The following is a 21,303-nucleotide window of genomic DNA, read 5'->3' as shown; positions in this document are numbered from 1 at the left end:
ATCCACAGGGAAAAAAAAAAAAAAAAAAAACAGGCCCATTCAAAAGTGGGCGAAGGATATGAACAGACACTTTACAAAAGAAGACACACAGGAGGCCAACAAACATATGAAAAAATGTTTATCATCACTGGTCATTAGAGAAATGCAAATCAAAACCACATTGAGATACCATCTCACACCAGTTAGCATGGCAATCATTAAAAAATCTGGAGACAACAGATGCTGGAGAGGATGTGAAGAAATAGGAACACTTTTACACTGTTGGTGGGAATGTAAATTAATTCAACCATTGTGGAAGACAGTGTGGAGATTCCTCAATGACCTAAAAATAGAAATTCCATTTGACCCGGCAATCCCATTACTGGGTATACAGCCAAAGGTTTATAAATCATTCTACTATAAGGACACATGCCCACAAATGTTCATTGTGGCACTGTTTACAATTGCAAAGACCTGGAACCAACCCAAATGACCATCAATGATAGAATGGACAGAGAAAATGTGGTACATATACACCATGGAATATTACGCAGCCATCAAAAACGATGAGTTCGTGTCCTTTGTAGGGACATGGATGAACTTGGAAACCATCATTCTCAGCAAACTGACACAAAAGCAGAAAATCAAACACCACATGTTCTCACTCATAGGCAGGTGTTGAACAATGAGAACACATGGACATAATGAGGGGAGCATTACACACTCCGGTCCATTGGGGGGAAATGGGGAAGGGATGGAGTGGGGAGGTGGGAAGAGATAGCATGGGGAGAAATGACTGATACAGGTGAAAGGAAGGAAGGCAACAAACCACATTGCTATGTGGGTACCTATGCAACAATCTTGCATGTTGTTCACATGTAGCCCAAAACCTAAAATGCAATTAAAAAAAAAAAATCCTCTAAAAATGTTCTATTCTAACTGAGCTTGGGAAAAAAAAAATAAAAATAAATAAGTATTTATACATAAATATTCCCCAAACTCCTAGAAATGTAGAAACTGATGCAAATGTTTTTCAAGTTAACACAATTTACATAAAACATAGTTAAATAAGATCAATTTTATATTTTTTGTATAATAAAACAACTATGATTGAATATAAAAAAAAATTTCTATTTTTCTTGAGTTCTATTCAAATAAGCTAATATTATACTTAAAATACTTAAAATCTTAAAACTAGGTACTTAAAATCTTAAAACTTATAGATTGATTCTAATTAAGTTCTTATTATTATAAAAATATTTCCATAATAATTTTTTACAGTACATCTGCCTAATAATAGTTTCCAAAGTATATTTGGTATTTTTTTTTTTTTTTTTTTTTTTTTTTTTTTTTTTTTTTTTTTTTTTAGACGGAGTTTCACTCTTGTTACCCAGGCTGCAGTGCAATGGCACAATCTCGGCTCACTGCAACCTCCGCCTCCTGGGTTCAGGCAATTCTTCTGCCTCAGCCTCCTGAGTAGCTCGGATTGCAGGCATGTGCCACCATGCCCAGCTACTTTTTTGTATTTTTAGTAAAGACAGGGTTTCACCATATTGACCAGGATGGTCTCGATCTCTTGACCTCGTGATCCACCCGCCTTGGCCTCCCAAAGTGCTAGGATTAAAGGCTTGAGCCACCGCACTCGGCCCATTTGGTAATTTTTAACCTTCAAATTAAGCAAACTAAAAGATTTGCATTAAATATCTAGATCATTTATAAACAAGATACAATACTAAATCATTAATTACTGAACATAACTAATTAAATTTTATATAGTTTTGTACCCTATTGTTATGGAGAGAATAAAAATATTTTGGCCTGTTAATGAACTTTTTTTTTCTTTGTCTACAACACTGAGAAATTGTACTATGAGGAAACAACACTCTAGATGTTGGGAGATCATATACTCATACATTTTCTAATCTATTATAGAATATTAATATATTACCATTTAAAAATGTCTACTTGCTAATTTACTCTGGGAAATAAAGATTACTAAGTGTTAAAATTATAATCTATACATAATATTACTAGAAATAATAGAATAACTAGAAACTCTATGCAAAGTATGCAGAAAAAGTAAGACAAGTTATGCGAATAAAGTAGGTTGTATTTTTTATAAGAAGAACTATACTAAATATGCAAGTAAAAAGAGATATCTAACCTTCCCTGTGTTATACTTGAATTGGTAAAATGTTATGTTTTCAGAAATTATATAAAATTTCTGGAAATTTGTCAATGTCCTCCTTATCCATGCTATGTGCTGGTATAGTGTTATGAGTCATATTTTCAATTACTATTTTAAATGTCATATGCCACTGACAAAATTTAATATCCTTGTCTGCTGTGATATTATGAACTCTCATCAGATCTTTTCTCATAGTCATTTCATGCTCTTTGTCATTTAGGTATTATTTAGCCCTGATGCTTTCCTACAAACTCCTGCAATCAACTATGGATCAGAATATTCGTCTCCAACACAGGACTCCCGCTGAGACTCACAGAAAAGACTATGATAGGTACTCTGGTTACAGGCTTCTGATGATATTGCTCAAATAACTTCAAGACCATACATTTGACTCAGTGAAGCTGTCCAGAAGTCTAGTTGAGAAACTGATGGGTTCATGGCACTGCTAACCCAAGATTTAGCAAGACTGGAATTGAGTACATGGCACTGAATAAAGTGATGAAAATTGATTACAATTTTATAGATTCTTTTGAGCATTGCTGGTTCTTTAATGTTATAGTTTCTGGGTTTAAGAAATCTCTTTCTCTTAAGCTAACTATAACTCACAATTAAGATTACATTTATTTAAATAGAAATGAAGCATTTCTCTTTTTCATCAACTGATTTCTCCAGAATTTTGAAGTTCATACTGAACACTCTTATTTTCTTGACAATATGGTTTTTAGCAGAAGTCCAATAAAAATCTGTTCACCTTAGAATAGGACATAATTGGAAAATTTGTTTATGTTATCAAGGCTTTTACTGGAATATCATATTTAGCAACAGTGTACCTAAGATCAGTTATGACCAGCAATTTTAAGGAACTAAGGTTGATTTTTATGGACCCAATCCTTACAAAGCAGTCTGAGAAAAGTCACCGTGATGTCTAGATTACAAGATTTACATCCTTACATATTAGTAAGAAAGGTCATTTCCTTGTAGGCCCAGGAATTTGGGGATAGTTTGGGGGCCTCAAGAAGAGAGGAATTCACTCAAAGGTATTAGAACTGCAGCTGAAATTTGACAATATGTTTTGGGCTTGGCATTTAGCCTCAATAAGGCCTTTAAAACTGCAATCTGTGATACTGTAGGAAATCTTGCAGCAAAGAAGCTTGAAAGCACTTATGTGGTCAGCTCCTGTTCTTGCTGCACTTACATAAACAATCAGGCAAAATCTAAGAAAGTTGAATTTATTTTTAAAACAAGAATAATCTTTGATTATCTATGATCAAAAATGATGGTTGCTACAGAGGGAAATTTTATATTTCTATGAAAAACTCAGCCAGGCATGGTGGCATATGCCTATAATTCCAGCACTTTGTTAGGCCTGAAGTTCAAGACCAGCCTGGGCAAAACGGCAAAATCCTGTCTCTAGTAAAAACACAAAAATTAGCTGGGCATGATGGCATGTTCCTGTGGTCCCAGCTAATCAATAGGCTGAGGAGGGAAGCTTTCTTGTACCCAGGAGATAGAGGGTGAAGTAAGCTGAGCACTCCAGTCTCAGCCATAGAACCAAACCCTGTTTAAAAAAAAAAAAAAAAAAAAAAAAATTGTTTAAATAGGAAAACTATAGCCCTTGTGGGTTATCAGATTCTAGTCTTATTTCTTTTCTTTGGGCTACTTTTACCTCTTTGTAAACTGGATCCTGCCATCTGATGAATTCTATCACTTGATGATACATGTGGAACAAGCAGTCAAGTATTGTCTCCCTTACTAATGTATCGATTGTCAGATAATTTGAAGGCCTCCAACCCTGGAACAAAAAAGAGGAAGGTTTGGTCCCCAAAATACATAACCAAATTATAATACATTTATGTAATGAAATACTATTTCGCCATAGAAAAGAACAAGCTATAAACTCACACGAAGTCATGAGTGATCTTTCATGCACATTGCTAAGTGGAAAAAGACAGTGTGAGAAGAATCCTCACAATGTGACCTTATTTAATGAGATTCTGGAGAAGGGAAACTTCACAGATGGGAAGCCATTGGCTGCATGAGGTGGTGATTTTAAATGTTCCATATGATATTTTAATGATGTATACCTGCCATTTGTAAATGGATATACTATCCATTTGTAAAAAATTGCAGAATTTTACAATTAAATTGGTAAAACAAACTGTATTCAAATTAAGTAATATTATTCAAGATGTGAAGTATCCCAGCACAGAATCCATAATGTGAAAACTAATTTAACTATGTTACAAATTACAATGGTTTGCATGTGGTTTGTTTCTGCAAAAACTCATGTTAAAATTTGACCCGCAAGTTGGCAGTGTGGGGAGGAGGGGCCTAGTGGAAGGTGTTTGGATTATGGAGATCGATCCCTCATGAATAGATTAATGTCCTCCCATGGCGGTGAGTTCTGTCTGCACTCACAGGAATGGATTAATCCCTGCAAGAGTAGATCGTCAAAAGAGTATTGCTTCTTTGGCTTCCCTCATGCTTTCACTCTTGCTGTGACCTCTGCTGCACTCCTTGCTCCACTTCCACTTTGTACCATGAGGCGAAAAAGACTGAGGCCCCACCAGATGCCACTACCCAATCTCGGACATTCCAGCCACCAGCATTGTGAGCCAAATGAGCCTTCTTTACTTACAAATTACCCTGCCTCAGGTATTGTGTTACAGAAGCACAAAATGGACTAAGACACAAATGTGGGAAACAACTCTCTGAAGGTGTAGGGGAAACGGTGCTGACCTAATATCTTTAACAATGAATAAAATCTGTAGGCTGAAGGAAAATAAACTATAATTCATCATTGGATTCCATTTTTATAAAGTTCTTCCCAACAGGGATAATGGTGAACAATTGTAAAACCACAGTATCTGTATCTGGAATCAGACAATGAGTTATATAAGCTGAAGATGGTAGGAACCAGGTCCCTCACTGTTGAAGTGGGAGGTTATAAATTAGCAAGGAGGGAAGGGTAGAAAGATTAATGTGATAGTAGATCAGAGGTGAAGACATCAACATAAACTTGTGTTTAGTTTAATACAGATACATACAGTTCCACATCAAAACCTTCCTAACTAGGTGTGTATAGGTAAGTGACATACACACAAATACTTCGTAGCATTGCTAATGAGAGACAAGACACAATGTGCTCACTCAGCAGCCAGATATGTTTTTCTACCATTCTGAAAGGAATCAGGCTCTTTGAAGAAATGTCTGATACTAGAACTGGGATAGTAATTATATGAGCCAGGATAATCTTGAAGTATCAGAAAGTAAGTACTAAAAAAAAAATTGAAATATGTAAAAGGAAAATTGGAGCCAATAAAAAAGAGCTACTGCTGGCCAACACAGGAATGAACTGTTCAACATAATGCTGCAGTGTTTAATACTAACTAAAGCTCCAAGTAATTATCTAGGTGTCTCCATCTGTATGTGTAGATGAATAAACAAATGGAGTTAAATAGAAATCTCCTTTGCAAAAGAATTGCAAATACTTAATGTAGACACTCAGGCATCTAGAAGGTGGAGCTAATGCCTCACACCATAAGTATTGGCTTTATGTATGTGTAAATTTATTTTTCATATATTTTTCTTGTGCTTTGGATGTGTTCTTGGTTAATTCTCTAAAATGGTGTACACTTTAGACCAGGGAAAAAAAAGTAACCTAACAGATTCAATTTTAATTTATGGATAAATATTTTAACAAGATTGATTTTGTAAAAATATGTTCCAATGGCTGATTGACTCATTGTGTCTGGATCACTTATTCCAAATTCTTCTTGGTCTTATTTTTTTTCCAGTGTCTACCTTTTAGTCATAATACATCAGAATCAAATATTGGCCACTAAGAAAAAATATTCAAAGAAGAAAATAACGTAAACCAAACTTGTGACCATGATAATTCAATATTTCACCACAACATTTTCTAAAACAAAAGTTTAAAAGGTTATTCAAAGTCGATTTCCTCAATAAGGCTTTGCAGACAATGAGGAAACTAGAGAAACAAAATTGGCAGGACATCCTATGAGTGATTTTAGATGTTTCTATGTTTTATGGGGAAAAAACACTTTACCTTTAAAATAATCACAAATAATTATTGGAAACCCAAACTCTGGAATGTTTCCAAATGTAGTTGAACTTCTATGTAATTATTTAGCTAGTCATGAAGTTGATACATTAAAAAAAATTCTGCCTTGTTTGTGTAATAAAATACATAATGAATAATTAATGTTCATAGAAAAACATGTTAGACCTTGTGAAAAAAAAATATTGGGGACCCCAAATCACTAAGCTAAAGTGAGAAGTCAAGCTGAGAACTTCTTATGGCAAACCTTCCTCCCATTATTTCCAAAGTCACCCATCTGCTCACCCAGATAAATGCATATCTGATTGCCTCATTTGGAAAGGGTAATCAGCAACTCAAAAGAATGAAACTGTTAATCTTTATCTACCTATGATCTGGAAGCCCCCAGTTTGGCCTTCTCTTCAAGTTGTCTAACCTTTCTGGACTGAACCAATGTACATCTTACACATAATGATTGATGTCTCATGTCTCCCTGAAATGTATAAAATCAAGCTGTGTTCCTACCGCCTAGGGCACATGTTGTTGGGACCTCATGAGGATACATTATGGGTGTGGGGCTCCTCAAACTTGGCAAAATAAACTCCCTAAAATAATCTAAGACCTGTCTCAGATTTTTGGGGTTCATACATGTAATGTAGGATGTTAACATTTGTAAAACACACATTATTCTATCTACTATTAAAACTATACTGCCAATTAACCTTAGACTTTCTCAACAAGAAAAACAAAAAAATGTTGATGGGTATGAATAATATATTTAAACTTAAATAGTGTTGCAAGTTCTAATATGCCTACTTTACATTTTTTAATATGCCTGTTTTGACTACTTTAACCCTATAAGACAAATGAGTAATTAAAACATGAATAAAAGTATTTACAGGGGGTGGACATGTTTCCTCCAGCGTCAGGCTTGGGGTGACTTGAAAGGCACCTGCCCACCCCCAGCATTCATTTCAGCTGTCCTGATGGTGGCTCTAAGTGTTTCTCCTTTCTCTATATGTAGATCTCACCCCCAAAATAAACCCAAATCTTACAATATGTAAGGGCACACTACGATGATGAGCAGCCAAAGCCTCAAGCAAGGGATGCTTGTGAAAACAAGACTTGTAGAATATAATGTATGAAAGTAAAGCCAGTGTCAGTGTTCCTTCCTCTGCACACAGGGAGCAGACATGAAGCTTTTTCCTCACTTTCCTTACGTGGCCTGCAGCCACATCTCCCCAGGTCAGACTTGAGACTTGAGGAGAATAAAACTTTGGTCTTCTCTGTGGACACGCTACCAGGTGCTCCAAAGCCATGGCATCTCCTCAGGTGGGTCGTGAGGAGAACAAAGCTCAACTTCTAATTCTAACCCTGTCCCTAGACATTGATCCTGACCATAAACCTTGATCCATGACTTGGTCTATAATTCTGACCCTGACTTTGACCCTGACTTTTATCTTGACCCTGACCATGACCTCACCTCTAACCATACTTCCAGCCCTGACCCTGACCCAGACCCCAATTCTAACTCTATTATTATTACTACAATGTATCTCTAATCTTACCCTCTAGTGGTAAACAGCCGTATCCAAAAGCACTTTTTGATTACTTAACTTCTTTCCTTGAATTTAAGGACATCCTAAAGGAGACATCATTATATATTATGCAGTCCCTCTGAGTGGTATGGCTTCAGATAAGGAGTTCTAATACATTGCAAGACAGAAGAAGTGTGAAGGGTAGCAACACTGTGTTGTCAGGAATGCATGTTGGCATTCACTATCATCATGGGCGCTGTACTCCACATATTTTCAGTTCATTTTTTATGAATGCATTCTGACTGTTCCATCCCACCTACTAAAGTTTTTGCATAGCCACATATTTTTTTTTCTTTTTTTCTTTTTTTTGCCATCGCAGGTGAGAAGAGATAATATGTGACTTTTTCAGGAGAAATCTTCAAGAAACAGTTCTATCCAGCATGCTTTTTGTCGTTTCTAGATCAATGGGGTATTTATGGTACCTCCTTTATTCTTGATTCCTGTGTTAGGACAACATGGCACAAAGCGACAACTCATCCGACCCATGGAGAGATGCAAATAAATAAGAAAGAAGATTTTTGAACCTCTGAAACTTGGAGGTTATTTGTCACCGTGGTTTAACCTAGCCCCCACTGACTGATGCAGGGCTGAAGAATGAGTCAGAAATAGGTCTGGACATGTGAAGTGCAATCCTCCAGGCTAAGTAAAATTCAAGTCTTGTTGCAAAGGTAACAGTGAGCATGATGCGTTATTAGCATGCGTGTGCGATACATAAGGTATGTCAAGTGAGAATAATGATAAACTCAACTTTAAAAGACAGTGCTAATTTGGACTGTGGAGAGATTTCAGTGTCCTACTTAGCATTTGAGACTGTCATGACTGAACAAAGTCATTAAGAACCCTAAATGGAGGCTTGAGATACATATTTGAGGTTGTCTAATATACCACTTATTCACCCTAGAATGGGCAGAGTCCTTGATCTAATTCTATGGAGACTTCCTAAAGAAAAAAACACCTGCTTTTCTCCAATAACCCACATCAAGAGATTTTTCTGCACTTCTGAGGTGTGGCTAACACGCCTCACCTTTCATTCTGTCCTCAGTGTTTTGGGGAAACACCTTTAACTCTCTATGACTTACAGGTTAATAAGTGGTCCTTATAATTCCCTCCAGAGATAGAAAAGACTAATGGTGAGGAAGTCAGCTCACAGCAGCAAGCGGGCATGTGTGATCAGCAGCCATGTGGCTCATCTGCTGGATTACTACATACGATGTTCTGCAATGTTGCTTAACACAATGGGACTCTCTCCTGACTCAGGAGGTTTAATTGTTCACCAACTTCTTTTTTCTGCCCTCCTAGTCTCCTAAAAGGAAAAGAACTCTGAGATGATACAGTGAGTCAAAGGAATGCGAACCATCTCACAGTAAAATAAAGATCCCTAAAAAATCCCTGGCCTAAGAAGACAGCCTTGTCTGAATAAGTCTGAATGTGCTGACAGTGGACACGGGAGCGTGAAGGTGGTCAAAATGTTCACAATAAAGAGCTTCCACACAGATTGCAAGAAAAAAGGGAGGAATGGAGATGGAGCACGAGTCCCTAAAATAAAACTAGATGTTTTGAGATCAGTTATATTCTTTCTGACAAAAATGAGAGACAGAAACCAAAGTTTAGCCTGAGATGACAATTAACTGAACAATAAGCCAGAGGCACATGTGGTGTAGACTGATTTAAATGTTCTCCCTTATATTAATATAAATACTAAATTAATATCATATAAATATAAACACTTGGGTCCACAGTAGTTTTAAAGGAGATCTCACAAATGGGGTTGGCTTTTGAAGGTTAGCACTGATGGTCCAGAAAATTCATTTTGGTCCAGAGAGAGAAAGAGAAATTTCTCGGGTCCCTTCAGGAAGGCGTCTGGCTTTGCCTCGTCTTGTATGTTTGAACTATGCATACAGCAGAAGAAGACAGAATTTCACAGATTTAAGGTGTGAAAAGTCACCGGGTGCTTTAAGAAGCCTGGGATTCTTCTTGGAAAAATAAGTTTGTGGAGACAAAATGAGTTGGAGAAGGTTGTTATTGAAGTGAATCAGAATTGCTTTTAGTAATCTGCTTATTACCCTCACCTCCACTGCCTTAACCTCTAACCCTAGACACTACCCCTACCCCTACCCCAATCCCTCATCCTACTCTTTAGCCCTGATCCTTGACCTTTGACCCTTGACCCCAACCCACAAACCTTAACACCAACCCTAAACTTAACCTCTAACCCTAACACTAACCTTAACCCATTACATCTGCCTATATTCTCCAGCAGAAGCAGGGACCCTTGGGTCCCAGCTGTGCACCATTGCATCTGGCACAGGACTCCATAGCAGTCCCTGAATAGGCACCTGAACGCCCATTGTGCCAGCCATGCAGTGGAAGCCCTCACTATATTCTCACCTCCAGAACCAGGGCTCAGCACCTGCATCAGGCTACTCAGGGCTGAAATGAGCTGGGACACCCAAGGTCTTCATAAGACCAAGGCTATCTCATGCCTCCCATCACAGAGTGAGACACAGACCCAGCAGCATCACACACACCCTCCTTCCCTCCACAGCAGCTCGGCAACCTTCCAAGTTAAGGGCCCTTCCCTGATGACACTCCAAGCACAAAGCACTGGACTTTAACACAGTGAGGCTGCACACATTATTCTGTGTAGATGCCCACTTAGGCTGCTGGGAGAAAGAGTGGTAGAGGGACCCTCATGTTGCCCTGTGGTATACATGCTCTGGTTTATATGACTACAAGCCATTTATGAGAAACTCAAGCTGAAACACTACTTGTTTCCAATGTTTTGTCAGGGAGGATTTACAATGTATGCTCCCAAACAAGCTAGCCACAGAGCACAGTGACTAATTCCTCTCTTAAGTCACTCTGAGGGCCTCCACATCAGTACTAGAATTGGAACATTGGTAGAGAAGAACTGGGATGTTGAGGTTGTACTGGATACTTGCTTGACACCAGCCTCCCCTCAACTATGCTTCCAGACAGCCCAGATCCCGCCTGATAAATCAGACATTTTAACACACAGAGCTCTTGATAGCAGAACAGCACAGGTGCACCATCAACCTTATTATTAAATATGCCTTTATATTTTATCTTTGATTGTGGAAGTCATGTGATAAACATTGTGGACTAACGACCTTTGAGATCTCTTCACAGAATCCTATCTTGTGGACCCCCAGATCTGCCAACACAGAGAAGACATCCACAAACATATGCAGAACAGAGGCAAGATAAAACTATCTCAGCCTCAAAGTGGCCTGGCAGTCACAGAAACGGCCATGTTGGTTCTGCCCATATGAGGAGTCAAGCTTTCGGCTTGAGGCACCCCACTGCACCTGAAAAATCAAGTTGTGCCTAACAAAGAAGAAACAGCCAGTCTACTCTCCCTAATGAAAGATTATCCCTGGGGCCTGAAAACTCTGGGGTATAACTCCTCCCTCCTCAGGCTTGATCCCAAGGTACAAGACCACATGCACCAGCAGCATGGGTCAGCAAGTGAGCAGAAGCCAGAAAAGGGCAGACTAGAAGACAAGGATCTCCTGAAGATCAGGAGAGAGGCTGTCTAGGTACCACGGAGCAGTTACGTCAGACTGGAACACATCCCATTTACAAAAGTCTAGAAAACCCCAGCCTCACCCTCACTTAGGTCTGACACCATTTTAGGCCTCAGCCCATCTGCGCCCAGGCGCTCATGAAAACATCATGTTGTGGCCTGGCACATTGGCTCAAGTCTGTAATTCCAGCACTTTGGGACGCTGAGGCCGGTCAATCACGAGGTCAAGAGATTGAGACCATCCTGGTCAATATGGTGAAACCCCGTCTCTACTAAAAATACAAAAAGGAGCTGGGCATGGTGACACATGCCTGTAATCTGAGCTACTCAGGAGGCTGAGGCAGGAGAATTGCCTGAATCCAGAAGGTGGAGGTTGTGGTGAGCTGAGATTGTGCCATTGCACTCCAGCCTGGGTTACAAGTGCGAAACTCCATCTCAAAAAAAAAAACAAAACAAAACAAAACAAAACAAAAAGAACAAAAACAAACAAACAAACAAACAAACAAACAAAAAACACCACCTGGAGCTGTTTGCTGGCGCTCTCAGTGTTAGAACCAATAAAAACGCCTTGCGCCTAACATCTGATGTGGTAGTCCAAGAGTGATATCTGCATGGCACGCCTCCTCCTCCACCCTTCATATCCAAGTGATCACCAAGGTTACAAGCCAGCCAGGGAAGGTAGCTCATGCCTGTAAGCCCAGTACTTTAGGCGGCTGACGCATGTGGATGACCTGAGGTCAACAGTTCGAGACTGCTCTGGCCAACATTGGAAAAGCCTGTCTCAACTAGAAATTCAAAAATTAGCCAGTGTGGTGGCAGGTGCCTGTAATTTCAGCTACTCAGGATGCTGAAACAGGAGAATCGCTTGATCCTGGAAGGCACAGGCTGCAGTGAGTCAAGATCATGCCATTTAACTCCAGCCTGGGCAACAGAGCAAGACTCTGTCTCAAAAAAAAAAAAAAAAAAAAAAAAAAAAAAAAAAAAGAAAGAAAGAAAGAAAAAAAGAAAAGAAAATAATTAGTATAATTTTGTCTCTAGAAGAGGGGTCTTGTCTCAGACCCCAGCAACAGAATTTTGAATCTCACATGAAATGAAAGTTATGGCAAGTCGCAGCCTAGCGACTTTAAAAGAGTTTATTAGCCACTACTAAGTGACAGAGCAGGGAGTCCTTAGAAAGCAAGAGAAGGAACGCACCTGTTTTATAGAACAAAATTTTTTTTGAGATGGAGTTTTACTCTTGTTACAATGACATGATCTTGGCTCACTAAAACCCCTGCTTCCTGGTCTTAAGGATTCTCCTGCCTCAACCTCCCAAGTAGGTGGGATTACATGTGTACACCACCAGGTCCAACTAATTTTTTTGTATTTCTTTTCCATTTTAATTTATTTTAATTTTTTATTTAATTTTTTAAATTCCATCCCTGTAGAGACTTTTAAATGTTGCCAATGCCGACTGTATTTCCAGTCGTCATGGCAAGGTATTGGAAAAGTTTTCAATTAGCAATAATCACACCTCAGGTAAACCTCACTGGCTACGATACTGCCACTGTGCAAAGCTTTTTTTATTTTTTTTTTTATTTTTTTTTTTATTTTAGTAGAGACTGGGTTTCACCATGTTGGCCATGCTGGTGTCTAACTCCTGGCCTCAGGTTATCTGCCCTCCTTGGCCTCCCAAAGTACTGGGATTGCAGGTATGATTACTTAATGTTTACATTAAGGGATTACATTAATGTAAACTTTAATGTAAACATTAAGTAATCACACCTGTAATCCCAGCACATTAATGTACAAACAGAATTACTTAATGTTTGTTTATATAGGTTATTAAGAATAGTGTTGTCTCTTATGAAGGATTGTGATCACTTTGTGTAAGGCTATTAGTATTGCTATTTTTCTTTGTTACTATTGATTTTAACAATAATTTATGAGTGTACAATTATCTTTAAAATTTATTTTTAAATTAAGAATGCTTTTTGTTTAAAGTATTGGTATATTTTTATAAGTTGTGAGTCTTTTGTTATTAATTTGTTCCTGCAACCATAAATATTTTATAACCAAAGGAGATCAATCCCTAAATATATAATCCAACAGATATAGTCTGTGTGTGTGTGTGTGTGTGTGTGTGTGTGTGTGTGTGTGTGTGAGAGAGAGAGAGAGAGAGAGAGAGAGAGAGAGAGAGAGAGAGAGAGAGTCTCCTTCTGTCTCCCAGGATTGAATGCAGTGGTGTGATCATGGATGGCTCACTGTGGCCTCAAACTCCTGGGCTCAAGTAATCCTGCAACCTCAGCCTCCTGGATAGCTGGGACCACAGGCACGAGCCACCATGTCAGCTAATTTTTATATTTTTTGTAGACATGAGGATCTCAGTATTTTCCTAGGCTGGTCTTGAGCTCCTGATCTCAAGTGATCATCCCGACTTGGTCTTCCAGAGTGCTGGGATTACACTCATGAGCCCTACACCTGCCCAGATTTAGCTTTTTTCTAAAGATTTTATTTAAAATAAAATCACTGTGGTTAAGGTGCCTCTGACAGTTTTGCATTTTAAGTGCAAAGACTATGTTGAGTGAATTTTTCCATCAGTTGTAAGAAGTGCATCCATGGCTGGGTGCGGTGGCTCAAGCCTGTAATCCCAGCATTTTGGGAGGCCGCGGCGGGTGGATCACGAGGTCAAGAGATTGAGACCATCCTGGTCAACATGGTGAAACCCCATCTCTACTAAAAATATAAAAAATTATCTGGGCATGGTGGTGCGTGCCTGTAATCCCAGCTACTCAGGAGGCTGAGGCAGGAGAATTGCTCTAACCGAGGAGGCGGAGGTTGTGGTGAGCCCAGATCGCGCCATTGCACTCCAGCCTGGTTAACAAGAGCGAAACTCTGCCTAAAAAAAAAAAAAAAAGAAAAGAAAAAAAAAGTACATCCATATTTATTTCATTCCTATGGTTTCCAATTAATTTTCCCTTCTTCCTTTTTGGAAACACACGGGCTAGTGGGCTCTGTGTCAGTTTGCATTTTCAGAACCACAGCGCTGAACACTCTGCACTCAGACTTCAAGTGGTGCAGAGGGACGGCCACCAGACGGCGCGCGTCCTCCACCAGTGCTGTGAGCGTGAGGGCCCTGCAGTGCCCATGGCCACCAGCAGAGGACGCTCTAGAGCAAGGCGGCATAACTACCTAAGGGCCAAGCTCCTCTAACAATCAGAAGCCCAGCTTTACATAGGCTTACAACTCCAGATAATGACACGCGAAAGTGTCTTGGGTTTACAGTTGTAGAAATTACATGGGAAAGGGTCTTGGTCCATGGCGTAAGTGTGGAGTGGGGGCTTGAACTCTTTTAAGTTAAAACAATGCCTTCCGGAAAGATTCCCCCACACTATGCCTGTGATCTATAAGGTGGTGCCCGGTCGGCCAGGCTTTACTTCTATTGAAATACAGTGTAGAAGTCAAGCAGGGGGGTGACCTTAGATGCTTGGGTCTCCTTCCTCATTGGGTCACCTCCTCCCTGCACACGGCCACTTTCCCACCTGGGCTACTTTCCAGTCTCATTCACAATTGTTCTTAACAACTGTGGAAAGAGGACAGCTGTGGAGCCTCTCTCTTGTCCAAATTACTCTGCTGAGAGAACTGATAACTCGTCTCACTGGACCATGGATGGCCCTGGGAAGAATACCTCTGTCCCTGTATTTTGGACAAAGACTACGAGGTGGTCAGGCACAGTGGCTCACACCTGTAATCCGAGCACTCTGGGAGACAGGGGAAGGTGGATCATGATGTCAGGAGTTCAAGATCAGCCTGGCCAAGATGGAGAAACCCCGTCTCTACTAAAAACACAAAAATTAGCCAGGTGTGGTGGTGGGCACATATAATCCCAGCTATTTGGGAGACTGAGGCAGGAAATTGCTTGAACCTCGTGTCAGGTTTCCATATACAAACCTGGAGCCTAAAAGTCTGAAATCCTGCTTGCCTCTTGATCCTCTCCCATCCTTCCCTGGGCCCCCTCTCCCGCACCCCCATCCCCTCCTTTGCCATTGTTTCTGAGTACCCAGTGGAACTTCCCTGGACAAGCCCTTCAACCAATCCTGCCATTTCCACTGTTCTTATGAATGTGAATACCCCTCACCCATCCTGTCATCTTAACTGCTTTTCTGCCTCACTGCAGCAGACACTGTAACTGAACTTGTGGTCATGTACACTCCTTGCCGCTACCCATCACTATAACTGATCTTACTGTGTAACTTTCCACTGCCCACTCCAAACCTGTAAAACCAACTCCCGCCCCACTGCCCTTTGCTAACACCATTTTCGGCCATAGCCGAACTGCACACAGGTGAATAAACATCCATGTGGCTCACACAAAGCCTGTCTGGTGAGGGGCGGGTCTCCTCATTCAAAGAGCAAATTTTCAACATTTTGGTACCAAAACCCGGGATGTGGGAACTCCTTCAGAAGACCAAACCCCCATTCCTGTTCTTTTGCTTCTTCCATGAGGAGATCAACCTACCGATCCAGGTCATCAGACCAGCCACCCCACACACCACCAGCTGTTTTGGTGAGCAGTGTGTCTTTTTTTCTTTCCCATTCTTTAATCTTTTCCTTTCCACTTTCTCCCCGTTTTGGTTGCATTATTTTCCCACTGCAACCACAAGGAAAATCAGGCAAACCAGGTTCTTCTGTGAGGTTTGGGACCAGAAAAACCCTATGTAGGTCATGGATCCTGGGACCCAGGTTTCCCAGGGGCTTGGCTATCATGGAGACGTTCACCCCAGTCACTCGCCCAAAAGGCTCAGGGCCGATATTGGTGACAGGTAACATAAAGGACGCTCTCTTTGCTCACCAATGATGAGGTTCAACCCAGGCTCACCAAGGGACTCCTATTGAGCAGCTAGGTTGAGTGTTTATTCACCTTGTCTCTGCTGTCTTTCCAGAACCAAGGGCAATCGTCCATCCTCTATCCCTCCCTCCTCTCCACTGGCCTGTGTTCTAATCAAACTCCACAGCTTCTGCACAGCAAAAGAAGAAACAGTCAGTAGAGTGAATCAGCAACCAACAGAATGGGAAAAAAATTTTGCAGCCTACCCATCTGACAAGGAGCTGATATCCAGAATTTACAAAGAACTAAAGCAGATCTACAAGAAAAAAACGAATAAGCCCATTCAAAAACGGGCAAAGGATATGAACAGATACTTTACAAAAGAAGACATACAGGAGGCCAGCAAACATATGAAAAAATGCTCATCATCACTGCTCATCAGAGAAATGCAAATCAAAACCATATTGCAATACCATCTCACACCAGTTAGAATGGCGATCATTAAAAAATAGGGAAACAACAGATGCTGGAGAGGATGTGGAGAAATAGGAACACTTTTACACTGTTGGTGGGAATGTAAATTAATTCAACCATTGTGGAAGATAGTGTGGAGATTCCTCAAGGACCTAAAAATAGAAATCCCATTTGACCCAGCAATCCCATTACTGGGTATATATCCGAAGGATTATAAATCATTCTACTATAAGGACACGTGCACATGAATGTTCATTGCAGCACTCTTTACAATAGCAAAGACCTGGAACCAACCCAAATTCCCAACGATGATAGACTGGATAGGGAAATGTGGTACATATACACCATGGAATATTACGCAGCCATCAAAAACGATGAGTTCACGTCCTTTGTAGGGACATGGATGAACCTGGAAACCATCATTCTCAGCAAACTGACACAAGAGCAGGAAATCAAACACCGTATATTCTCACTCATAGGCGGGTGTAGAACAATGAGAACACATGGACACAGGGAGGGGAGCACTACACACTGGGGTCCGTTGGGGGGAAATGGGGGAGGGGTGGGAGAGTGGGGAGGTGGGAAGAGATAACATGCGGAAAAATGACAGATACAGGTGAGGGGACAGAAGGCAGCAAACCACACTGCCATGTGTGTACCTATGCAACAATCTTGCATGTTTATCACATGTACCCCAAAACCTAAAATGCAATAATAAAAAAAAAAGAACCTCAAACCTCTCCAACTGTCTCCTAACCTAAAACCCAAATATCTCTGTAAACACTGCATTCTCTTTACAGTGCCACTGCATGGTCTCAATACAAGTTAAACAATGGCTCCAATTGGCCAAACATTGGCCCCTGTCATCTCTGTTTTATAAAATTAAGACAATTTCATCACAACATGGGCAAATGGTCTGAAATTCCCTATGTCCAGGCATTTTTTTTACACATCAATCCCTCCCTAATCTCTACTCCTTCTCTTGGCTTCCGTCTGCCCCTCCTTCCTCTGCGGGTTACCCAGAATCCTCCTTGTCCATCAACCTTCTGACCTTCCGCTTTCCTGCCTGTGAACTAGGCCCTCATCCAGGACCTAACCTCACCCCAGAACCTTCCTCCTATTTTTCTGCCTACAACCGTCCTCCTCATGCCCCTCCTGTCACCTCCCCACATTATAGTTGGCCTTGCTTACAGTTAGTCCTGCCGCTGCCTCCTGCACCCCTGCCCAACAGTCCCCCTTCCAGAGGTGGCTGGAGCCAAAGTCATAATTAGGGTGACATTACTTCTCTTTATCTGATTTTTCCCAAATCAACCACTGGTTAGGCTCCTTTTCATCAGATCCTCCAATACATCACCCAGTCCTATAATCTCACATGGAGTGTCTTAATTGCCATCCTTACTTCCACTCTCACCCCTAAAAAATGCTTAATATGCATTTTATCAGCCAGTCAACCCCAACATTACAAAAAGGTGAAGAAATTAGAATATGGCCTTCAAACCCCACCACGGAAATTAGGCAACCTTATCTTCAAGGTGTTCAATAACAGGGAGAAATCTGCCCGGCTGCACATCTCAGAACTGCAGATGCTTCCACCTCTGTAAGACAAACGCCAGCCACGCCACTGGCTCGCAGAGACTTCAGAGCACCCACACTGAAGCACATCCAGCCAACCCCCCGGAACTTGCTTCATGTGTCAGAAACCTGGCCACTGGGCCCAGGAATGCCCGCAGCCTGGGACTCCTCCTAAGCCCTGTCCCGTCTGTGCAGGGGTCCCCACAGAAAGTCAACTGTCGGACTCAGGTCGCTGCTTCCAGAGCTCCTGAAGTTCCAACCCTCACCTTGGGGCTAAAGACTGATGCTGCCTGACCATCTCTGAAGCCAACTGGACCTTCACAGATGCCAAACTTAGGGTAACTCTTACATGGAGGGCAAGTCTATCCCCTTCTTAATCAGCAGGGAGGCACACAGCCTTCTTTTCAAGGACCTGTCTCCTTGGCCGCCATGCTGTTGTGGGAATTAATGGCCAGGCCTCCAGGCCTCTCAAAACTACCTGTGTCTGGTGTCAATCAGGCCAGGACTTCCATATTCTTTCCTGATCATCCCCACCAGTCCAATTTCCCTGCTAGGCTGGGATATCATAGGGAAATTGTCTGCCTCCTTGACTGTTCCTGGGCTACAGCCACACCTCATTGCTGCCCTCATCACCAAACCTCTACCTCCCTCAATAGCTCCCCTTACATCCCCCAACCTTAAGCCTAGGGTATAAAACACTACCTTCCAATACGTTGCTACAAGTCACTCACCCCTCCTCATCCCCTTAGAACCTAACCACCCTTACCTTGCCTAGCCCCATACCCCATCCCACAACTTCCTTTAAAAGTAAAGGTGGTTATCACCTGTCTATTGAAACATGGCCTTTTAATTCACCCTCCTGCTTCTTCGGCATCTGTATTCAAAGGGGAATCACATATCCCATTCTGAAGCCCAAATTTCTTCCCCTTTGTTATAATCCTTTGCCAGCATACATGTGCTCCCACTGCCAACCACATCCAGTAAATTTCCCAAACCCCAAACCCCTCCACCAAACAACAGCCTATCTCCTGCCTGGGTGTGGTTGCTACTTCACCTCAGAAAACCAGGTTTTGCTATTCTAGCTAAGCCATGGTATAAACTCACTAAAGAAAATTTATCCTACCCTATTAATCCTAAATCCTTTCCTCACTACTCCTTTTGCTCCTTAAAAAACAGCTCTAAAAGCAGCCCTCTCCCTAGCTGTCCGCAACTTGTCTTAACATTTTTTCATTCTATACTGCGAAAGTCCAGGGCTGTGTGGTCAGGATTCTCATATAGGAGCCAGGCCCATGGCCTGCAGCCTTTTTATACAAACAACTTAACCTCACAACCCTGGGCAGGCCCTCAGGACAACTTGCACAGCAGCAGCTGATACCCTGATACACTTAGAATCCCTCAAAATCACGGGCTCCACCCCACTTACCCTTTAGCTCTCACCGTCTCCAAAGTTTTGTCTTTACACCTCACACGTTTACCTTCAGTCCCTCGCCTTCTACAGCTTTAAGCAGTTACCACTACTGCTTATACCACACCTCAAAAGGTCTGTTTTTATTATTTCCTAACTGTTCCCAAATTCACTGCACTCATTTACTTTTACATGCCTTGCTTTTCTTTAAGTTACCGGTTTACACATTCCCTCCAGGCAGTTACAGCTGACATTTCACTCTTCATCTGGCTCCCGTTCTCTGCTCAAACACAATCTTGTTAATGAAAGTGAGTGGTTGCTTATAGATACCGAAAACTTCCTCACACACCATGAAAACAAAAGCTCTCCCTCCACACAGTTACCCCACCAAGCCCTGTAATGGCAGCAGCCCTTGCTGGTTCCCTTGTCTTTCCGGTCCAAAGCTCCAGAAAAAAAAAAAAAAAAAAAAAAAAAAAAAAGTGTTTTTATGTAAAGCAGCCTGGCCTCATATATAATGCCATCAATAAATTAAGAGAGCCCAAAAGCACATGAATCAGGCAAATGATTACTCTGGACCTGGCTGGATGGGCTAGATGCTGTCTAACTGGAGTCATGGGTCCTCCCAATTCTTACTCCTTTAAACCCATCTTTCTTCTTCACCTGTTTGGACCCTGTATATTCTGCTTAGTATCCCAATTCATACAAAATCACATTCAGGTGATCACAAGTCAGCAGATGCTCCTCTCCATGACCCACAGTACCATGTGGTGCTTCTAAGTCCCGTAGCAGCTTAAGCATTCGTAAGGCAGAACATATTGTCCAGACCTTCCTTATTTGCACACCTGTCCTATTCCCATTTCCATCCTGTCTCCCCAACTGAAAAAAAAAAACTACTTTATGTGCCCCCTCAGTCCCTTGTCAGGCACAAAGTAACCTTAAGAAACTTCACCCTCAACCCCAAAACCCTGTGCTCACCCCCTCTTCTCTAATTCTTTCTCTCTATAGATAGACAGGTATGTCAGGTCTCCATATGCCAGCCTGAAGTCCTGCCTGCCTGAGCTGATCGTCTTCTACACCCCTACCTGCTCCACCATTGTCCCTGATCACCCAGTGGAGCTATATAGACAAGCCCCTCATCCAACTCTGCCATCTCAATTGTTCTTATGAAAAGTGAATACCCCTCACCCATCTAACATCTTAACAGCTCTTCTGCCTCACCCCAGCCGCCACTGTAACTGAACTTGGGGTCATGTACACTCCTTGCTCCTACCCACTACTGCAACTGATGTTACTCTGTGACTTTCCACTGCATGCCTCAAACCTGTAAAAACAACTCCCATCCCACTGCCCTTTGCCAAGGCCTTTTTCGCCCATAGCTGACCTGCACACAGGTGAATAAACAGCCACATTGCCCACACAAAGCCTGTCTGGGGTGGGTGGCTCTCTTCATTCAAAGCACGAATTTTCAACACCCGGGAGGCAGAAGTTGCAGTGAGCCGAGATCACTCCACTGTACTCCAGCCTGGGTAACAGAGTGAGATTCCATCTCAAAAATAAAAATAAAAGACAAAGGTTATGCGGCTAATGGAGGCTGTGAACAAGCACATGACCCAAGCTTTGCCAGCAGTAGCTGAATTGGAACTACGTTCTCGCATTCACAGGGTGCGATGATG

The 21,303-nt window shown here is 41.5% G+C and overlaps 1 non-coding gene across 1 annotated transcript; it reads right to left on the bottom strand.

Moving 5' to 3' along the window:
- Positions 1-12,790: 12,790 nt before the first annotated feature.
- On the bottom strand, positions 12,791-12,930 carry LOC141583098 (U4 spliceosomal RNA). Its single transcript, XR_012515850.1, has one exon. It is a non-coding gene; the product is annotated as a U4 spliceosomal RNA (small nuclear RNA).
- Positions 12,931-21,303: the final 8,373 nt, after the last annotated feature.

The sequence above is a fragment of the Saimiri boliviensis genome, chromosome Y, assembly GCF_048565385.1.
Source record: "Saimiri boliviensis isolate mSaiBol1 chromosome Y, mSaiBol1.pri, whole genome shotgun sequence".
Taxonomy (NCBI): Eukaryota; Metazoa; Chordata; class Mammalia; order Primates; family Cebidae; genus Saimiri; species Saimiri boliviensis.
Note: the sequence above shows the minus strand (reverse complement) of the source record. Positions and strands in the feature narration are given on the sequence as shown.